This window comes from Schistocerca americana, chromosome 1 (genome assembly GCF_021461395.2).
Source record: "Schistocerca americana isolate TAMUIC-IGC-003095 chromosome 1, iqSchAmer2.1, whole genome shotgun sequence".
NCBI lineage: Eukaryota > Metazoa > Arthropoda > Insecta > Orthoptera > Acrididae > Schistocerca > Schistocerca americana.
The window spans coordinates 814,688,061-814,708,173 of record NC_060119.1 but is presented as its reverse complement, the minus strand read 5'-3'; the positions used below and the strand labels follow the sequence as shown (position 1 = coordinate 814,708,173).

At 42.6% G+C, this 20,113-nt stretch overlaps 1 protein-coding gene across 1 annotated transcript in view; it reads right to left on the bottom strand.

Moving 5' to 3' along the window:
- The window catches only part of LOC124594361 (glutamate-gated chloride channel-like), a 187,913-nt gene extending 168,271 nt beyond the window's left edge, over window positions 1–19,642 (bottom strand). The window contains exon 1 of the mRNA XM_047132732.1: window positions 19,576–19,642. The gene's annotated coding sequence lies outside the window, so the exon portion shown is untranslated. The remainder of the gene's footprint in view (window positions 1–19,575) is intronic.
- Between the last annotated feature and the right edge of the window lie 471 nt (window positions 19,643–20,113).

Here is a 20,113-nt window from a genome sequence, read left to right as displayed (position 1 = left end):
CTATCGTGTGGCTGAAGGGCAGCAAAATGTATCCTCTGACAGTACACCCCTTGCTGATATGGGCGGGGGGATGACTGAAAATATCGTAGAGAGGTGTGTGTGTATGTTAGGAACCTTCGTCCACTTAGTTTAATATCTGTTGGAGGATTTCGCTCTTTATGTCGGCAGCTTGTAAATGTTGGTTCCGTACTTTGACAGGTGGATGTTTCCAGCGTTCTGTCTCATTCTACGACGGTGGCATCAAATATTGAAAGACAAGCCAATGCCGGACGAGGTGGCCGAGCGGTTTTAGGCGCTACAGTCAGGAACCGCGCGACCGCTACGGTCGCAGGTTGGAATCCTGCCTCGGGAATGGATGTGTGTGATGTCCTTAGGTTAGTTAGGTTTAAGTAGTTCTAAGTTCTAGGGGACTGATGACCTGAGAAGTTAAGTCCCATAGTGCTCAGAGCCATTTTTTGAACAAGACAATGAAATACGGACGAGCATGATGCCATGCCTTAGCTGCGAATGCGTGTGCATGTACAGCGGATTTGTGGACAGCTCCATATCGGAAAAGATGTTACCTATCGGTAGCAGTAAACTTTGTTTTTCAAGATTGGACACTCAGAAACAAGGTATTGGCAACAAGTAACTTCTCTGAGAATCAAAATCTGGAGAATTTATTAAGAACCGTAAAGAGGTACCGAGGAAAGGCGCTAAAATACACAATGCACTGCAATCCTTTCCGCGTTACCCACGCATTGCATATCTTTTGAAGATAGTCGTAACAGACTTTTTCAATGACGATTATTTAAAAAATGAAATTGCAGTGGCACATTCCATGATTTATGCCGCCATATATACTGTCCGTTTTATGGAAATACAAAAGAAAGATGAGTTCTTTTCAGACAAGCTTCAAGCAAGAAACGGAGACGAGGTGGAACAGGTTATGTACTAGTAGAATGCTACAGTCTGTAGTCAGCGATTACGACAAAGTCTCGGAGATACATGTGGAGAAGGGTGCCCCTCAAAAACTTAATGCTTACAAAAACGAACCTACAAAACAACTCATGCCATGTTTGGAGTAGTTCAAAGATGTCACAGAAGTGCTCGGAGGCGAGAAATATCCTATAACTCAATTTGTTTTATTGTGGGTTCATAAACTGAAAAGTCGTTGCAGCGCAAGGGCCGACGATACAGAGGCACGTTTCTTTAAACTGCTGTAAATCCACTTTACTATTTAATATGCAATGCGTGTCCAACACCAGTTTCAGTGTCACTGGTATTTGGCTGTACATTACAGATTTCACATTATTTTAATTTAACAGTAGGCTCTATGTGCGTTGAAAGAGCGTTTTTCCGTCTCACGAAAGAGAAAGTAGAAATTTGGGCGCTGCGCAGCATAGCAACAGTTGAGTGTCCAACCTTCCGACTACTGGAGATAATGTTCATTGCTGCCAGAGACGAGACAATTAAGTGGTATGCGTAAAATCTGTGACGAAATATCAGTTCCAGATAAACAATAAAATTATAACATTATAGTAATATGCTATTCTGTTTCTGTCTTCTTCTTCATCTCCTTCAAGTATGAGATCAGTTGATAATTGCGACTTCTTGATCAGCCCATCTTCTCTTGGTTGTACCTATGTTCCTTCTTCCATTAAGGATGTAATGTAGCATTTCTTTTGAAATACGTTCATCGTTTTTTCTATCTATACGTGCTTTCAGTTTTTTCTGTATTCCTTAACACTTTCATAAAAGTTGCAAATTTCTTACATTATTCCGCATAGTCTCATTTTTTAACCAGTCGCTTATTGTTAGGCCCTGGACTGTTCTCAAAAATCTCATCTCGGGTGCTTGTAGTCTACTATGAGTGCTAGAGTTCATAGTCTAGTTTTCACTTCCATATTTCCATATAGCCTACAGGGAACTGCCCTAACTTTACAAAATTGTAGCATAGGTCAATTTGTACTTTTCTCCTGACAATTCTTTTGATAGTGCCACACATCATAGTGAATCTCTCAAGCTTTTTTTCAGTATCCACATCGCCGAGATATGATATGTCATAACCTAAGTAACTGAAGGAGTCAAATTTTATGGGTTGTGTGCCTTGGTACGCCATGGACTTGATTTTATTTATCGAATTACTTCAGTTATTACTTTCTGTTTTATTACTTTGCTATTTTGTATAGTTCGAATAACGCTGTCTGTAGGTTGTCATCCTTATCGACAACTACAGTCTGGTCGTCAGCAAACATGAAGAGTTTTCATAAAATTTCTTTCTTTGAAGCTGCTCCCTATATTCAGTTTCATAATCGTCTATTTCTCTCCCTCCACAATGTCGTAGAAACTTGAATTAAAATGTAACGGTGAAATACACCATAGTTCCCACGCTTTATTGGTATTTCCTTGGGCAATATTTCGAGGCTCTAGCTTTAAATTTATCTGTGTTCCTGTTTATTCAACAGCGAAAAAATATCGCAACACCAAAAAATAATTAATGTAGACTAACGAAGTTTTTGAAATATATTTATCTACTTAACATATTTCAGTGATTAACACTGCAAGAGCACCGATTAATTAAGCGAAGATAAGCTACTGCAAAAGTGAAATGCTGGCACATAAACAACCGACGTAACCGCCAGAGAGTTGAATGCAAGCAAGCAAATGTGCATGCATTTTGTCGCACGGGTACCAGATGTTAGTTTGTGGGATGGAGTTCCACGTTTATTGCGCTTCGTCGGTCAATACAGGGAGGTTTAACGCTGTGGATGAGACTGGAGTTATCTTCCGATGATGTCCCTGGTCCCTGTGTGTGCTCGATTGGAGACAGATCTGGAGATCGAGCAAGCCAAGGCAACATGTCGACACGCTGAGAGCATGTTGGGTTCCAAAAGCGGCATGTAGGCGCGCATTATCCTGTTGGAAAACACTTCATGGAATGCTGTTCTTGAATGGCAGCACAATAAGTCGAATCAACAAACTGACGTATAATTTAGCAGTAAGGGTGCGTGGAATAACCGGGAGAGTGCTTCTTTTGTCATACGAAATCGTCCCTAAACCGTAACTCGAGGTGCAGGTCCGGTGTATCTAGCACACAGACTGGTTGCAGGCCCACGACTGGCTTTCTTCTAACCAACATATGGACATAACTGGCACCAGGCATAATCACTACTGAAGTCCTAAATGGTCGTGGTTTGGGGTCAGTGTAATGCACGATACAAAAAAATGGCTCTGAGCACTATGGGACTTAACATCTTAGGTCATCAGTCCCCTAGAACTTAGGACTACTTAAACCTAACTAACCTAAGGACATCACACACATCCATGGCCGAGGATCTGCGACCGTAGCAGTCCCGCGGTTCCGGACTGCAGTGCCTAGAACCGCACGATACAGGGCGGGCGTCTGTCTCGGATCTTTCCTTGAAGTAACCGATTTATAATAGTTCGTTGTGTCACTGTAGTGCCAGCTGCTTCTCAAATTGCTGCTGTAGATGCAGTGCGATGCGACAGTCATACGCCGAACACCACTGTCTTCCACACCACTGTCTTCCCTCACTGTAGTGCCGCGTGGCCATACGGAGACCTCTATTCTTGCGACCGTACATTCCCGTGACCACAGCCGCCAGCAGTCACGTACAGTGGCTACATTCCTGCCAAGTCTTTCTTCAATATCAGAAGGAACATCAGGCTTCTCGTAGCCCTATTACACGACTTCATTAAAACTCAATTAATTGTTGATGGTGGCGTCTTAGTCACCTTAAAGACTTTCTTGACCAACATGAACTCAACACATCCAATCTCAAAGGTAACTAACGCTCACGACTGTTACAGCGTGTATTTAAAACAAACCTGATTTGCATCCTCATAGTGGCACTACTAGCGCCAGTCTTATGTCTCTGGCGCGAAATTTTGATAGACATAATCTTTCAGATGTAGATGGAAGCCTACCAACCTTGCTTATGTCGCACAACTCCTTCTTGATGTTGCGATTTATTTCTGTCTGTGTACATAAGTACTTCGGATAACTTCTGTCAGAAGTACCTCTTTTTGCATGATATTCCACAGTCTTCCTCTGCTTACACTGCAAACGTTTCCATATAGTCTGTAAAGACTATGCAGGCTATTAAATAGTATTCTCTCCTTTCTTGTAATATTTCTTTTGACGAGAAAACATTATCTTAGCAGAGTCTTCCTTTCCGAAAAGTAGTTTTTTCTTCGAGTAATATGCTTTTTAAAATGTTTCTTATTCTCTTTATTGCTAATCGTTGCATTTATTGTGAATAGTATATTTAAAAGACTTATACTTCTAATTCACACAGTCAGTTATTGATCCTCTTTTGAAAACAGATATTCCTATTGCATTCTTCCATTCCATTGATAATTTTCTTTGCTGCCAGCATTGATGTGCAAAATCTAAAGCCGACACCTAGCTTCTTGTGATAAGTATTTAAACACTTCCATGTCTAGATTGTCCGTTCCAGGAGCTCTTCAGATCTTACTGATGTCTGTAAGGCCTCTTGAATTTGCTTCAAATCTGTTTTATCAATTTCCGGGAGACATCAGTCGATTTCTTCAAGTTCCTCATTCTCATCTGCTTTTACACAACAGTTTCTCATTTAGTATTAAATAATTGATCTACACCAGACGAGATAATTTTGTGAATCTTCCTGTGCTTGAAAAACTTGTTTTCTATTCACAATGAATTTAGGTTCACGAAGTCTGGTAACAATTATTCGTTCTGATTAACTGCTGATTCTCCATTTTGTCCTTACTGGGCTGTTTTTCTGTTACAGAATTCATGTCTCTTTCTATGACAATACAGTCTTTCTTGTTTACGGAATCAAGGACACTTTGCAAGCTCGTGTAAAACTTATCAGATACCCTTTCTCCCTTCTTCCAGGGGATATACTAATACATAGGATGTTTGGAAATTCCCTTAACAAACTTCTAGGGCATGTAGACGGGAATGAGTAAATAATATTTTGAATAGGAAACCATGTCCGGACGCTACAGAGCGTCAAAGTTATAGCTACCGGCACCTGTAAATGAACGCACGTACAGTATGTTCCGTCATGATGTTACATGCTTTCTAGGATGATGAAGAAGGATAAATATATCAATTTCAGGTGAGGGTTCTTCTACCGGAAAGAAACGATTTGAGAGTTATAAGCGAAAACCGTTCTGATACCTTTGTGGAACACGTGTACTGCTACTGTTGTTGATAAGATTGTAGGGAAGGCAAAAATAAATAAATAAATAAAAGTCTAGTAAAAATGGACTCTAAAATGCATATCTTAAGACCTATGAGCACTTGTTCAATAGAGGAGATATGTTTCCGAGTAGCGAAGATGAACAAGTGGTCATAGCTTCTCAGGTATGCATTTTAGAGTGCATATTTACTGGACACTACCACCTCTGAGAGTTTCATTCCCTGCAATCTTAGCAACAACAGTACCAGTACATGTAGTCCACTGTTAGAGGTATCAGAACGGTTTTCGCTTAAAACCTTCAACTCTTTCCCTTGTAGAACAGGGACTTATATCTCAGACTGGTACATTTACCTTTCTCCATGGCCGCGCGGTCTTGGGCGCCTTGTCACGGTCCGCGCGGCTCCCCCCGTCGGAGGTTCAAGTTCTCCCTTGGGCATGGGTGTGCGTGTTGTCCATAGCATAAGTTAGTTTACGTTAGCTTAAGTAGTGCGTTAGCTTAGGGACCACTGACCTCTGCAGTTTGGTCCCATAAGACATTACCACAAATTTCCAAATTTCCTTCTCTATGATCCTAGAAAGCGTGTAACGTCTTCACGGAATCACCTTACATGGCCATACATTTGCAGGCGCAGGTGCCTACATCTATGACTTTCCCTAGTGTCGCTGGATGACGTTTCTGGTCATGGGTCCCCATTCAAAATATTATGTACTCATTTCGCTCTACAAGTCCTAGAAGTTTGTAACGGGAATTTCCCAACGTCGTATATTGCTCATATATCCTCCAGCTATTTTAAATTTGCCTGATACAATTCTTTCTTGTATCCATCTGTAACAAACAATTTAAAATGCAGGGCATCCCCAGCTGATGAAGGTCACGATGAATGAAAACACCGCTGACAGCTGGTAAAACTTGGTTTAAATTGGCCGCGCTACTGGTTTCACGGTTTATAGCCGCATCTTCAGGTGTAATAAATATTGTTACCATAACCAATCATAGGTGAACCAAAAGTTCTTAGGTATTCAGAGAATATTGTATGTATAAAAAATAAAACTAGACGAACGAAGGCTACTTGGGAACTGTTTGCAAGAGTAGGCTATGACTAAACCGCCCACCAGTAAATCAGGAATATTTTCTGAATGGCTATACCTTGACTAAGAACCTTGGGTTCACCTATGAAGGATTAATGCAACAATTTTTGTTGCACATGAAGATGTGGCTGTAAGCTTTGAAACTGGTAGTGCGGTTAATTAAAACCAAATTTTACTAGATGTCAGCGGTATTTTCTGTGGTGTCTGGCGGTGACACCACATTTGCTAGGTGGTAGCCTTTAAATCGGCCGCGGTCCATTAGTATACGCCGGACCCGCGTGTCGCCACTGTCAGTAATTGCAGACCGAGCGCCACCACACGGCAGGTCTAGAGAGACGTCCTGGCACTCGCCCCAGTTGTACAGCCGACTTTGCAAGGAACGGTTCACTGACAAATACGCTCTCATTTTCCGAGACGATAGTTAGCATAGCCTTCAGCTACATTTGCTACGACCTAGCAAGACGCCGTATTCAATTGATATTGAGATTCTATTAATGTATCATCAAGAGCGATGTTCTACAAATGTGGATTAAAGTTAAGTATTCCAGAAGCTACGTACTTTTCTTTATAGCATTCATTACGTATCCTGTTTCAGACCTCACGCCAGCCTGCGTGAGTTTAAGCGCGTGCCTTTCGGTTTCCTCTCATTGTGTCTAGGCTGTCTTGTCTAGACACAACATTTTCATTCATCATGACCCAACTGTAGGATATTGTTGCCCTTCTCCTTATGTTTTTGTGATATCGACGATATATTCATTTAAGGCCAACTAGAAAATGCCAGCTGCACTCACCAGCCGGAAGAATGAAGTCTGTAACTTATCACCATCCCAGAGCTTATCAAGGCTGGTAACGGAATTGCATGTTTCCGTCTGACACCGTGCGGAATCTGGTGGACCCAATGGTGCATGTCTGCTGGCCACACCTCCCGCAGCTCTGTAGTATGCCCACCCTCTGCTGTCACAATATACACCGAAGGGCCAAAGAAACTGGTATAGGAATACGTATTCAAATGCGGAGATATGTAAACAAGCAGAACACGACGCTGCGGTCAGCAACGCCTACATAAGACAACAAGTGCGTGGCGTAGTTGTTAGACCGGTTACTGCGACTACAATGGCAGGTTATCAAAATTTAAGTGAGTTTCAACGTGGTGTTATGTTGCAGTCGGCGCACGAGCGATGGACACAGAATTTCCGAGATAGCGATAAAGTGGGGATTTTCCCGTAAGACCATTTTACAAGTGTACCGTGAATACCAGGAATCTGGTAAAACGTCAAATCTCCGACATCGCTGCCGTCGGAAAAAGGCACTGCAAGAACGGGACCAATGACGATTGAAGAGAATGGTTCAATGTGACAGAAGTGGAACCCTTCCACAAATTGCTGCAGATTTCGATGCTGGGCCATCAACAAATGTCATTGTGAGAATCATTCAACGAAACATCATCGAGACGGGTTTTGGAGCCTCAGGTCCACTCATGTACACTTGATGACTGCATGACACAAAGCCTTACGTCTCTCCTGAGCCCGACATTGGACTGTTGATGACTGGCAACATGTAACCCACTCGGACGAGTCTCGTTTCAAATAGTATCGAGTGGATGGACGTTAAGGATTTGGAGACAACCTCATGATTCCATGACCCTGCATGTCAGCAGGGTCGAGCTGGTCGAGGCTCTGTAATGGTGTAGGGCGTGTGCAGTTGGAGTGATATGGGATTCCTGATACTTCTAGATACGACTCTGACAGGTGACACATACGTAAGCATCCCGTCTGATTACCTACATCCATTCATGCGCATTGTGCATTCCGACCGACTTAGGCAATTCCAGCAGGACAATGCGACATCCCCCACGTCCAGAACTGCTATAGAGAAGCTCCAGGAACACTCTTCTCAGTTTAAACGCTTTCGCTGGCCACCAAACTTCCCACACATGAACATTATTGAGAATATCTGGGATGCCTTGCAGCGTGCTGTTGAGAAGAGATCTCCACCCCCTCGTACTCTTACGGAATTATGGACACCCCTGTACGATTCATGGTGTCAATTCCTTCCAGCACTACTTCAGACATTAGTCGAGTAAATGCCAAGACGTGTTGAGGCACTTCTGCGTGCTTGCGGTGTCCCTACACAATATTAGGCAGGTGTACCAGTTTCTTTGACTCCTCAGTGTAGAACAGCCAGTGGAAGCGACTCAGCCCTGGCGCGTGGAATCGTTAGGAGAACGATAGTTTTCCTTGTTTACATTGTGATAGCTGGACTATTTCTTGCTACAGTATTTGTAATAGTTTTCGTGAGCTTGAGGAAATACAAGTTAAGCGTATCTTCTGCTTGTTAACTTGTTCACTAATCATTTCTGCACCGGTCCAGCTTTCCAACGTCGGTACCACACCACTCGATAGCGTACCTTACCTTACTGTTATGTAAGAAGTCATGCACAACAGAGTTCATGCTTTTTGAGTGGCTTGGCTGTCGGCGACCCAATGCTCAATCTACTGATGAGGTTTATCTGTATTTAACGCGAATGGATGGTGATGATGATGTACTTGAGTGGCGGAAACGTAACAGTAGTCTTTCTCCCAAGCTATCTATTTTATCTAAAAGAGTGTCCTGTGTACCTGCCTCAAATGCAGCTATACTTGGAGTCAAAAATGATGGCGGGGGAGTTTAGAACTGTTTCGCGCAGCCGGCCGTCGCAGCTGAGCGGTTCTAGACGCTTCAATCCAGAACCACGCTGCTGCTACGGTCGCAGATTCGAATCCTGCCTCGGGCATGGAAGTGTGTGATGTCCTTACGTTAGTTTGGTTTAAATAGTTCTAAGTCTAGGGGACTGATGACCTCAGATGTTAAGTCCCACAGTGCTCAGAGACATTTGAACCATTTGTTTCACGCACCTACGTCACGTATTCTCCAACAGCAAATGAGTGTTCATTGGTGTTCTGAGTGCCCTGCTGTGAATGCCGTACTCAATGCGAGGATCAAACATGATGGTAATGAGTTATTTAGTGGATTACTATGCTATTTGTTGCGAGCTGTCATGGCTGATGGTGGTGCTAATCAACAAATTCTAACAAGCAAGTGAGAGACGTTATTTGCAGGATACACGCTTACAGTCCCGCGGTTTGAGGCGCTATGTCACGTATTGCGCGGCCCCTCCCGCCGGAGATTCGGCTCCTCTCTCGGGCATAGGTGTCTGTGCGTTGTTCTTAGCATAAGCTAGTTTAAGTTAGTATAAGTAGTGTATGAGTCTTGGGACCTATGACCTCAGCAGTCTGGTTTCTTAGGAATTCACAAACATTTGAACACTCTTACATCAAGCGCAAAACACGTATACAAGTATACACGTATACACCTGTTTTGCCCTTGATGTAAGCGTGTTCAAATGTTCCAATGTGTATGAATTCCTAAGGGACCAAACTGCTGAGGTCATCGGTCCCAAGATTCACACACTACTTACACTAACTTAAACTAACTTATGTTAAGTTCGTATCCCAACTGTCGCTTGGAACCGGCAACAATCCAAGCCCCGTTTGTTTCTCGGACTGCGCCATTGTTCGGATTGTATTGAAAGAAATTCCAGTGCTGCAGTGAACCTTATCTCAGACGGATGAAGCAGACTTTTTCCGTAACGAGTCGACGATATTCTAACCATTCATTGCAGTTAGGAGATAATTTTATTTTATATTTCTGAGTTTTTAGGTCATGAAATTCACATATGAAAATCTGAACCAATAAAGCGGATGATGTTACAAAAAACATCACTGTATTTCTTTCCCTTCAAGAGCGGCTAGCATTACAAAAGCTGGTAGTTTCTTAGTTTTGCTTTGAAATTTTTAACTGTTTCCAAGTATTTTTGTTGTCTAAAGCAAGCTTTCTTCTATCTTATGGGTAATAATGACGTCGCGATTAGACGCTAACATGCGTAACTAAACTGTTCTTACGGTATTACCATCAGCCGAGGCGACTAACACCAGCCTACAGACACACAGAGCTACTACAATGCTCATGGCAGTAAGGCAGCCAGTTCGACCACAGCTTGCCCGCTCCGAGCTTTCATACTTGCGCACTCCACGGCCCAGAGCGGCGAGTGAGGACGATAGAACGAAACCCCCAATTTGCAGATCTCTACTTCGGACCACTGAGCAGTACAAATACAGCGTGAGTCAGGAGGAAAGATACGTGCTTCGAGAGGTTATAGTATTGTTGCACCAGCACTGACGCGCGAATAGAACCGAAGCGACATTAGACTACGTAGTTTTGTCTTTACTAACGATTTCAGTGAGCACTTCATACAATGCCTCACTGACACGCATCCTGGGCGTTGGATCGGTCGCCATGGAGTCATTTCTTGGCCACTGAGGTCACGCGATCTTACCCCATTAGATTACTGTTTGTGTGATTGGCTTAAGAGTGAAGTCTACCGGCGCAGATTAGACACAAAGGACTAATTACACGTGTGTGCTTAAGTAAAGGACCGCACGAATGAGTTCAGATCAGCAACACACCAGCTGTCTACAAGAGCTGCGCAATGCATTAGAGTGGACAGTGGACTTCTTGAACACATTTTTTGATGTTATGTACACAAGCAAATAGAACATTAAATCACAATGTTTCGTTTATTATCACCTGCATTTGTGCTGTTCCCCATTGCTTTGATTAGTTTCCTCGGAAACTGTTAAGAACAGGAGACACATTCATATGACGATTTTTCTTCAGAATCACTAATCCTATCACCTATCAAAGGATGTACATGTCCTCCTGACTCACCCTATAAAAGGGATTGACGATTCGATACCCCCGACGAGGCAATAAGTAGGTAGGTTAGTACCAGTGGGTTCACACTTCGGTGTCATTTACTAATCTACAAGTACCACGATTAACCCCATATCGTCTGCGATAGCTGCTTGTCTCTCTTTGAGGCCTCTCGTGGTACGGAATCGTCCGCGAGAGCGAACGTCGCTGTTTGAATCCACCGCTCTTTAAAAACACCCGAGATCGACTGCGACCACTCGATATATTCCTGATTTCAATAGAGACTACTTTCAACGTTATAATCTACAATTCTACGTTATAAAATTGGTTCTGATGTAACATAACACACACTTCCGGCCACTACGTAAAATTGATTTCCACGTATATCTTTTCACTTATGTTTACTTTGTCAAATTTTTTTCGTGTGGTTTTTTTAACAAAACTGAGACTTTGTTTTTGCGACCTTATTTCAGTGCAATATGGTATGACAGTCCTACAAGACAACAGCGACCGACCATACCGGGTTCGTCTCATGGATGATTATCTTAGGTAGCGAAGAGCTGTTATGACGCAACCAGTTTTTCCGTTTGACAGTGCTAATCTTTTGATTAGGTACAAAATATCACAATAATAACGCAATTTTGTTGACTGATCTCTTTTACTAACTACTGACGTACAACATCTGCAAAGAGAGACGTTTTTCTTACAGCCCAATGGAAGCTCTCCCAGGAATTAATATGAGGCACTTTTCTAGGATTCCGCATCTCAGTCGGTATAAACGGAGTACTTAAAAAGACCTCTTTTTCTCACGAAAAGGAAAAGGAATCAAGTTGAAATTTATATCAAACATTAAGGTCTACAGTCCAATGACGGCGTAAAAATGTAAGATTCTAAGTCAATGCAATCAAAAATACGATGCTGGCAAACTCACTCGTCAATACCTATAGATGAACTATCTATATACATAATTAAATTTGTACGAAACCCCTTGGAGCTGAAGCCTTACTCGCACTTGTCCGGCTTTTTTATGTGTATCTACAATCGTCTGATAGTTACCTGTATCAGCTCATCCAAACCAAAGTGGGGCGAGTATTGATGAAGTCATTAAATCTGTTACTAGGTATGAATTAACAAAGTCTGAAATACGTGACACATTATCTCAAGTCACTGATCTCTCAAAAGTGCGCACACAGCCTCATGAGGTATGTGTATACACCGTTCTGACTTCATTTCAAATTTGACTCATCAGGTGCATTGAACTGTACCAAATTCAGTGACGTGCGAATTTAAACAAAACAGTTGACCTGCAACTGCTGCTATCAGAAGGTTAGTAATGAATCACTGATAGTGCCTTTACACAAAGGAAACGTTTTACTACCGCTGTTAACAGGTACAATGAGTGATGTCAAACAATGAAAAATCAGGAAAATGGACTGAGACGTTTGTGTGATTATTTTATTTATTTATTTGTCACGACGGTTTCGTTTTCCCTGTCTTCGCTATTGGTAGCTCCATACGGGATGTGAAACATTCAGTCAGACATGTTTCTCATATGACTGACATTTAAAGTTGAAGAAAGGTAAGGAATTCTAAATAAAACACACAGGGGCCTTTTTTTTATTCACTCCTCCTACTACTCCTTTTCACATTCGAAAAGTTACTGTCCAGTCACTGCTGACGTAGTCTTGCGACAATACAGTACATTCTGATACCACAACACGCTCTCTATTAGGATCAAACACAGCAACCTACACACCTGAGCACCTTGACACCGAGACGACTACTGCAAGACGCGACACAAGCTCGGTTTCCATCATAAGTGGTTTCGGGTGTTGATCTAAACAAATTTCTCACTGACTTTCAGGTATCATCTCGTCTGATTAGAACAAAAATTGTTATTTTATAGTCACGCAGGGTGACGCCTTCCACTAAGACATGAGGGGCGAGACTTCGCTCATTAGCTAAGCGCGTACTGCACGGGTCACATGTTAGGAACTTTTGCCTCTCGTTAGGAAACTTCTAACGTGATCCATTCTTCCATCGTAGATTCCCAACTACGCAGAAACACTGTAATGCATGATATAAATTTCTCCATGAACGAAGGGCGTGGCGTGGTGATTAACGCTAAATCTGATAAATAGATCTCCGCGAGGAGAACAAGGCAAATGCCATAACCCGATTAGCCACAAACTTCGCTCAGTGGAAGAGGAGTCAAAATAAGCGAACACGTGTCTCGGCTTATCCGTAGATATTCGACTGATTCTGAGAAAATGGCGGGCAAAGTTTCCTATGTAGGTTATATAGTTTTTAGCGAGTAAAGGCACTCACCGAACCGGTGGCAATCTGGCTCGAGTCGGGGCTTCACTATTGTGCATCCCGTGTTCGAAATCCGAGAATTTTTGATTTTTATTTATCTACCCAAGTCTGTGGAAGATTAGTATACGAATGTTTTCCAGTGTTTATTGAAATAATGTTGTCCTTATTCGTCTACTAATTGTATAACTAGCGAATAAATTTTTAAAAAAATGGTAAACGAGTGGGAAAATTATTTGAAATCGTTTTTCGTGAAATTCCTACGGTGTATCTCGATTCACAATCAGCTGCAGGCATCGGTTTTGGGAAATGTGATCCGTTATGCATTGTTTGCCGCGAAATTATTGGTGGCATGTGAAATCTTTAACAATGGTAACGATGTTTTTTTTTTCCCGAGTGAGATTCATATGAAGAAATGTCGATGTGACAATCCTGCCTTTGCGTGACGCTCATGGTGTTCACAATTTCTATGTTTGGAATGTTTCTACCATCGGTATTCTCCAGCGAAATGCATAATATCTTCTTCAAGAATAAACATAAAAATAAGATATAAGAATTGGTTCAAATGGCTCTGAGCACTATGGGACTTAACTTCTGAGGTCATCAGTCCTCTAGAACTTAGAACTACTTAAACCTAAGTAACCTAAGGACGTGAGACACATCCATGCCCGAGGGAGGATTGGAACCTGTGACCGTAGCGGTCGCGTGGTTCCACACTGTAGCGCCTAGAGCCGCTCGGCCATCCCGGCCGGTAAGATATAAGAATTAAGAAGAATGAAATATAAGAATTGAAAATTTAAAAAGGCTGTAGCCACTGATAATACCATTCGCACCTATATTATACGTATATTAAATGTATGACAATTACTGTGAAAACTTACTGTAATTTCACAATTAATATAACGCCTTTGAATCCCCTGACTAGATAAGGCACATTCGTCTGGCGACTTTCTACGTATGGATAGATAACTAAAAAAAATAAAAAAATAAAAAGGCCATATCTGGTTTTGAGCAGGGGACGTAAAAACAAACTCCACGGAACTACCCATATGCTACAAGTCAGGCTGAGTACAGTTCACGCTAAAAGGCATCTAGATTGCGTTCAAAACGTTGACGTTCGTTTTGTCAGAAACGGTCGAGTATCTACGGATAAGCCGAGACAAGTGTTCGCTTACATTGGCTCCTTATCCACTGAGTGAAGTTTCTGGGAAATAGGATTATGGCACTTTTGTCAGAAAGATTTTAATGGAAATTATTTGATGTGATAAAGGAAACGGCATCGTACTGCTCTTAAACGTAGAAGAATATGAATTCTTTGAGTCATGTGTTTTTGCGGCTTCTCCTTGCCATCGTCGGTAACTATATAGTTGACAGATAGTCTGAGGGCATTCATCAGAAAATAGTGGGCTGAATCTTAGTTACAAGTATGTGTAGGGTTGTGATGTCTTTGGGTAACCACTCAGACCGTACATGTGGTCTGGATAACAGTGACAATGTAGTAGTACACCGGCGAACTAGTGTGCACTAGCGGCTGTAGACGGGTTACATCACCTACTTCACAAGATGTGAGGAGTACCTAAACTCTCTAATGGACAATCCAGTTAACCGTCTGCTATTTATTTGGAGAACTGAGTGGGAGGATAAGGAAGAATGTTACGAGTTAACGTCACGTTACAAACGATGTCGTTAAATAAATATCACAGTTTCAATTGGGCAGTCACTGTGCTGGATATCTGCTGTGATCTTGTTGAAACAAGAATTCCAGCATTCGGCTGTCGATTCCACTAGAATATGGCTTATATTGCGAGCTATTCGCTTGTGCAGTTTAAGAGAGAACGGCTGTCAAATGTACACAGCTGGTCATTAAAACTGCATCAGGAAGGATACAAAATAACGAAGTTGTGAACATTCAGTAAAGTAGGAACTTTTTAGGTGATCTGGGAGAGAACGGGGTACGAAATTTGTTACTCAGTACTGTTCCATCCCCGACATTAACAATGCTTCCAACACGGCGGGCATAGCGTTGAAGTGAGATTTGAAATAGGGCAAAGACATCGTCCTATGCACGTCAAAACCTTTACGGCTTCTGTCCAAATTAACGACTATGATAACCAGAGACGATCGTATTGCGCACGCAATGGCACAGCACACAATGGTCGTACCTATGACAATTCATGTTTCACTGTTTGTGTGGATATTTGCTTTTGTCGCAGACAAGCCACTTTCCTGACTCATGGTACGTGACACTGTTGTGCGGTCAATGTGTCTGATCTGTGGGGAGCTAGTCATTTGGGTTCGTTGAGATCTTGCATGGCGTTGAGTATGGCGGCCCTCCAGAACCATTCGATTCCATATTCGCATAAGAGCCGTGGGATTCCTAACAACGCCATCAGCAATAAAGCGAAATGATAGTGCTGTTAGAAAAGGCTACCTCTGCCGTATACGTAGGGGTGACAAAAGTCATGGGATAGCAATGTACAGGAACACATATACAGATGGCGGCAGAATCGCGTACACAAGGTGTAAAAGAGCAGTGCATTGGTGGATATGTCATTTGTGCTCAGGTGATCCATGTGAAAAAATTTCCGGTGTGATTATGGCCGCAAGCGGAAAAACAGAGTTTGAACACGGAATAGTAGTTGCAGCTAGATGCATGGAACATTCCATCTCGGAAATCGTTTGGGAATTCAATATTTCGGAATCCACAGCGTCAGAAGTGTGCCGAGAATGCCGAATTACAAGCATTACCTCTCACCAAGGGTAACACAGAGACCAGCGGCCTTCACATGACGAGTAAGAGCAGTGGCCTTTGCGTAGAGTTGTCAGTGCTAACAGACAAGCAACACTGGATTAAATAACCTCAGAAATCAATATGGAACGAAAGACAAACGTATCCGTTAGGAAAGTGCAGCGAAATTTTGCGTTAATAGCCTACAGCAGCAGTCAACTGACGTGAGTGCTTTTGCTAACTGCGCGACATCGCCTGCATTGCATCTCTTGGGCTTGTGACCATAGAGGTTCGATCTTACACGACTGCAAAACCGTGACCTGATCAGATGACTCCCGATTTCAGTTGCTGAGAGCTGATGGCAGTGTTAGAGTGTGGTGCAGACCCAATGAAGCCATGGACACGTGTTGTCAACAAGACACTGTGTAAGCTGGTGGTGACTCCATAATGATGTGGGCTGCATTTGCATGGAATGGACTGGGTCCCTTGATCAGACGGAACCGATAGTTCACGAAGTGGTTCTGCTCGGCTACTTGGAGACAATTCGCAGGCATTCATGGACTTCATGTTCCTAAACCACAATGGAATCATTATGGATGTCAATACGCCATGTCACAGGGCCATAATAGTTCGCTATTTGTTTGAAGAACATCCTGGGCAGTTCTAGCGAATGATTTGGCCGCTCAGGTCGCCCGACATGAATCCCATCGAACATTTATGTGACATAATCGAGAGGTCAGTTCGTGCACAAAACACTGCACCGGCAAGGCTTTCGCTGTTGTGAATGGCTATAGAGGCAGCACAGAACATTTCTGCAGGGGACAACGACTTGTTGAGTCCACGGCACATCGAATCTCTGCACTACTCCGAGCAAAAGGAGTTACAACACGATATTAGGAGGTATCCTATGACTTTTGTCACCTCACTATGTACTCTAACACGTGCTGGTAGACGTTTCCTATTCTTACACGATACGTAACACGATATTCCCACAGAGCAGTCAACACTAAAATGCGGTATCTGATGAGAAACTCGCTGCGTAACTATCTCTTATTTACAAACTGTAGATGGTGTTACTACCGTCTAATTTGTGCGGTTGTGCCGAAATACTAATCATTTCATGTAGCACACTTCATGTAATGACTTACAAGATAGGGTTTTCTGAAATTCTTTCGCCAAGGTAGACGAAATAAATATTCTAGATGTCTAATCAAGAAGTACTACCAACATGATTAACTTAGAAGTAGATATCTTCGGTGTAGCGCAGATGATGCTGTCGTTTAACGTATAGTACAGGGACCAGAACATCAAAAGCAATCGCAAAATGGTTTTGATATTTGTATGGTGCGAAAATTGGCAATTTACCAGTGATAAAGGAACAGAAGGAGCAGAAGTGATATTTATTTTTCCGTAAGGAACTGTTCTATGCCGTCTACTGTTCCTAACCTATATTAATGATTATATTGTTGGCAGATACTGTCATTCACCTGCAGTACTGTCATTGGAATATCAAAAACAAACGCAAAATGATTTTGATATTTGTATGGTGCAAAAACTGGCAATTTACCAGTGATAAAGGAACAGAAGAAACGGAAGTGATATCTGTCTTTCCCCAAGGAACTGTTCTAGGCCCTCTACTGTTCGTAACCTATATTAATGATTATACTGTTGGGAGATGGTGTCATTTTCTGTGTAGTACTGGCATCACAATACCAAAAGTAATGGAAAAATGATTTTGATATTTGTATGGTGTGAAAAGTGGTAATTTACCAGTGATAATGATAAGTTTGAACTCTTCCAAACAAAACTATTAGGAATCTGTTGAATTTAGGTTACATGATTAACCGCGCAAATCTAAAGGCTGTCAATAGAACTGAATTCGTAGGATTACAATTACAGCCAACTTAAATTGAACGATTACATAAGTAATGTTGTGGGTAAGGCGGACCTAAGAGACCATTTCATTGACAGAACACTGAGAAGAAGCAACAGATCCTCTAAAGAGACTGCCTATACTACGCTTGTCCTTCCTCTGCTAGAGTATTTCTGTGCGATACGGAAGTCTGGTCAGATAGGGTTGATGGGGGACATCGAAAGAGTTCAAAGAAGGTCAGAAGTTTTATGGTATCGCGAAATAGGGAAGCAAGTGTCACGGAGTCACAGAGATCTTTTCTCGAAATTTCAGTCTCCAACGTTCTCCTCCGAATGAGAAAAATATTTTGTTGAGAACCACTTACATTGGGAGACATTATAAGTTTAATAAAATAAGAGAAATCAGAGCTCGCACGGGAAGATTTAAGTGTTAGCTTACCCGTGCGATTTCGAGAGTGGAACGACAAAGAAACGGTGCTTCGATGAACCCTCTGTCAAGCATTTAAGCGTAAATTGCAAAGTACTTACGTAGATATAGATGTAGACGACTGTTACGTGTCATGGACATAGTGTTGCAATTTTAATGACGAGCACTTTAGATGACTCATGTACGATCGTTTTATAACAAAATGTTTTACTCAGGATTCGAGAGCTGCACATCATCAATTAATGAAATTAAGAGTTGTAGTATTTCAAGAAACAGTCATTATTTATAAGCGTATATCAAGTAGCTGTCACAGGTGTGGATTAGAGGGTTATTTAATACTACACCAAACTGTATTCTCATTTAAATAAGAAACTACCAGCCTCGATTGCGGTAATGAAACCAACCTTTACCTAGGTTTCCGCCCAATTAATTGAGTCTTCTTCAGAAAATACACCTGAATCTATAGTTTGTCTAAGAGGGCATTGTCTAAAAAATGAAACAACAGCCTGAATAGGCGTAGTCACATTTTAAAAATGCGGTACATAAGTGCTAAGTCAACACCAAGACTTAAGGTCTGGCGTGCGCCTCGTCTCCATGGACGTCGTGCAGTGGTCCTCGGGAGCTCACGTGAAACTTAGGTGGACTAGATACCGCGCTGCAAATCTAAGGAGACGAGGCGCACGCCAAAGCTTAAGACTAGGTGTTGACTTAGTACTTATGTACCGCATTTTTAAGATGTTACTATGCCTTTTCAAGCAATTGTTTTATTTCTAGACCATGCCCTCTTAGACAAATTATAGATTCAGGTATATCTTCTGAAGAAGTTTCAATTAATTGGGCTGAAACCTAGGTAAAGGTTGGTTTCATTACCGCAATCGAGGCTGGTAGTTTCTTATATATTAGAGTATCACGATTTGGAAGTACGTATTCTCATTCTCTCTCGCTCTCTCTCTCTCACACACACAGACACAAAACACACACTCACATACGCACACATACACAGGCGCGAGCACAGAGTTAGTGGATCTATGGTACATACATAACGCTGAGAGACGTAAATGTGTTCTCCGCACACCATCCGCTACTGGACAGCTGGTAGAAAGCAGTTTATATGACAGCCTTAAGTTTTAAATTGTATTCCTGTGTGAATGTAGACGTGGAACGCTGACACGCTGGGCGGGCCACGTGCCTCCAGTACGTACCGTGTACCCTGTGGGTGGTGGCGGCGGCGCGCAGCTCGCACTGCAGCCCAGCCGGCTTCTGCGGCCGCTGCCGGCGCCGCGCTGACCACCGGATGCCGCCCATCATGGCGCCCGCCGACGTCCCACGCCCCGCGCCGCGGTCTGCTCTACTCCTACTCTCCTCCATACAGCTGCAATCTGCCGCCGCCATTAACCACTTTGCGCTGATCTTGTCCTCCGTACGGGCTTACGATGGCCCTCACGTCGAGTCGTTGCTCTCTCGCTGCCGAGGGCCTACGTGGGTGCTAGTGGCCACTGCCATTGACACTGTTGCCTCCTAGGCGAGCGTCATCTTAATACAGGGTGATTCAACAAGAATACCACAGCTTTAGGAATTTAAAACTCTGCAAGGACAAAAGGCAGAGCTAAGCACTATCTGTCGGCGAATTAAGGGAGCTATAAAGTTTCATTTAGTTGTACATTTGTTCGCTTGAGGCGCTGTTGACTAGGCGTCAGCGTCAGTTGATGCTAAGATGGCGACCGCTCAACAGAAAGCTTT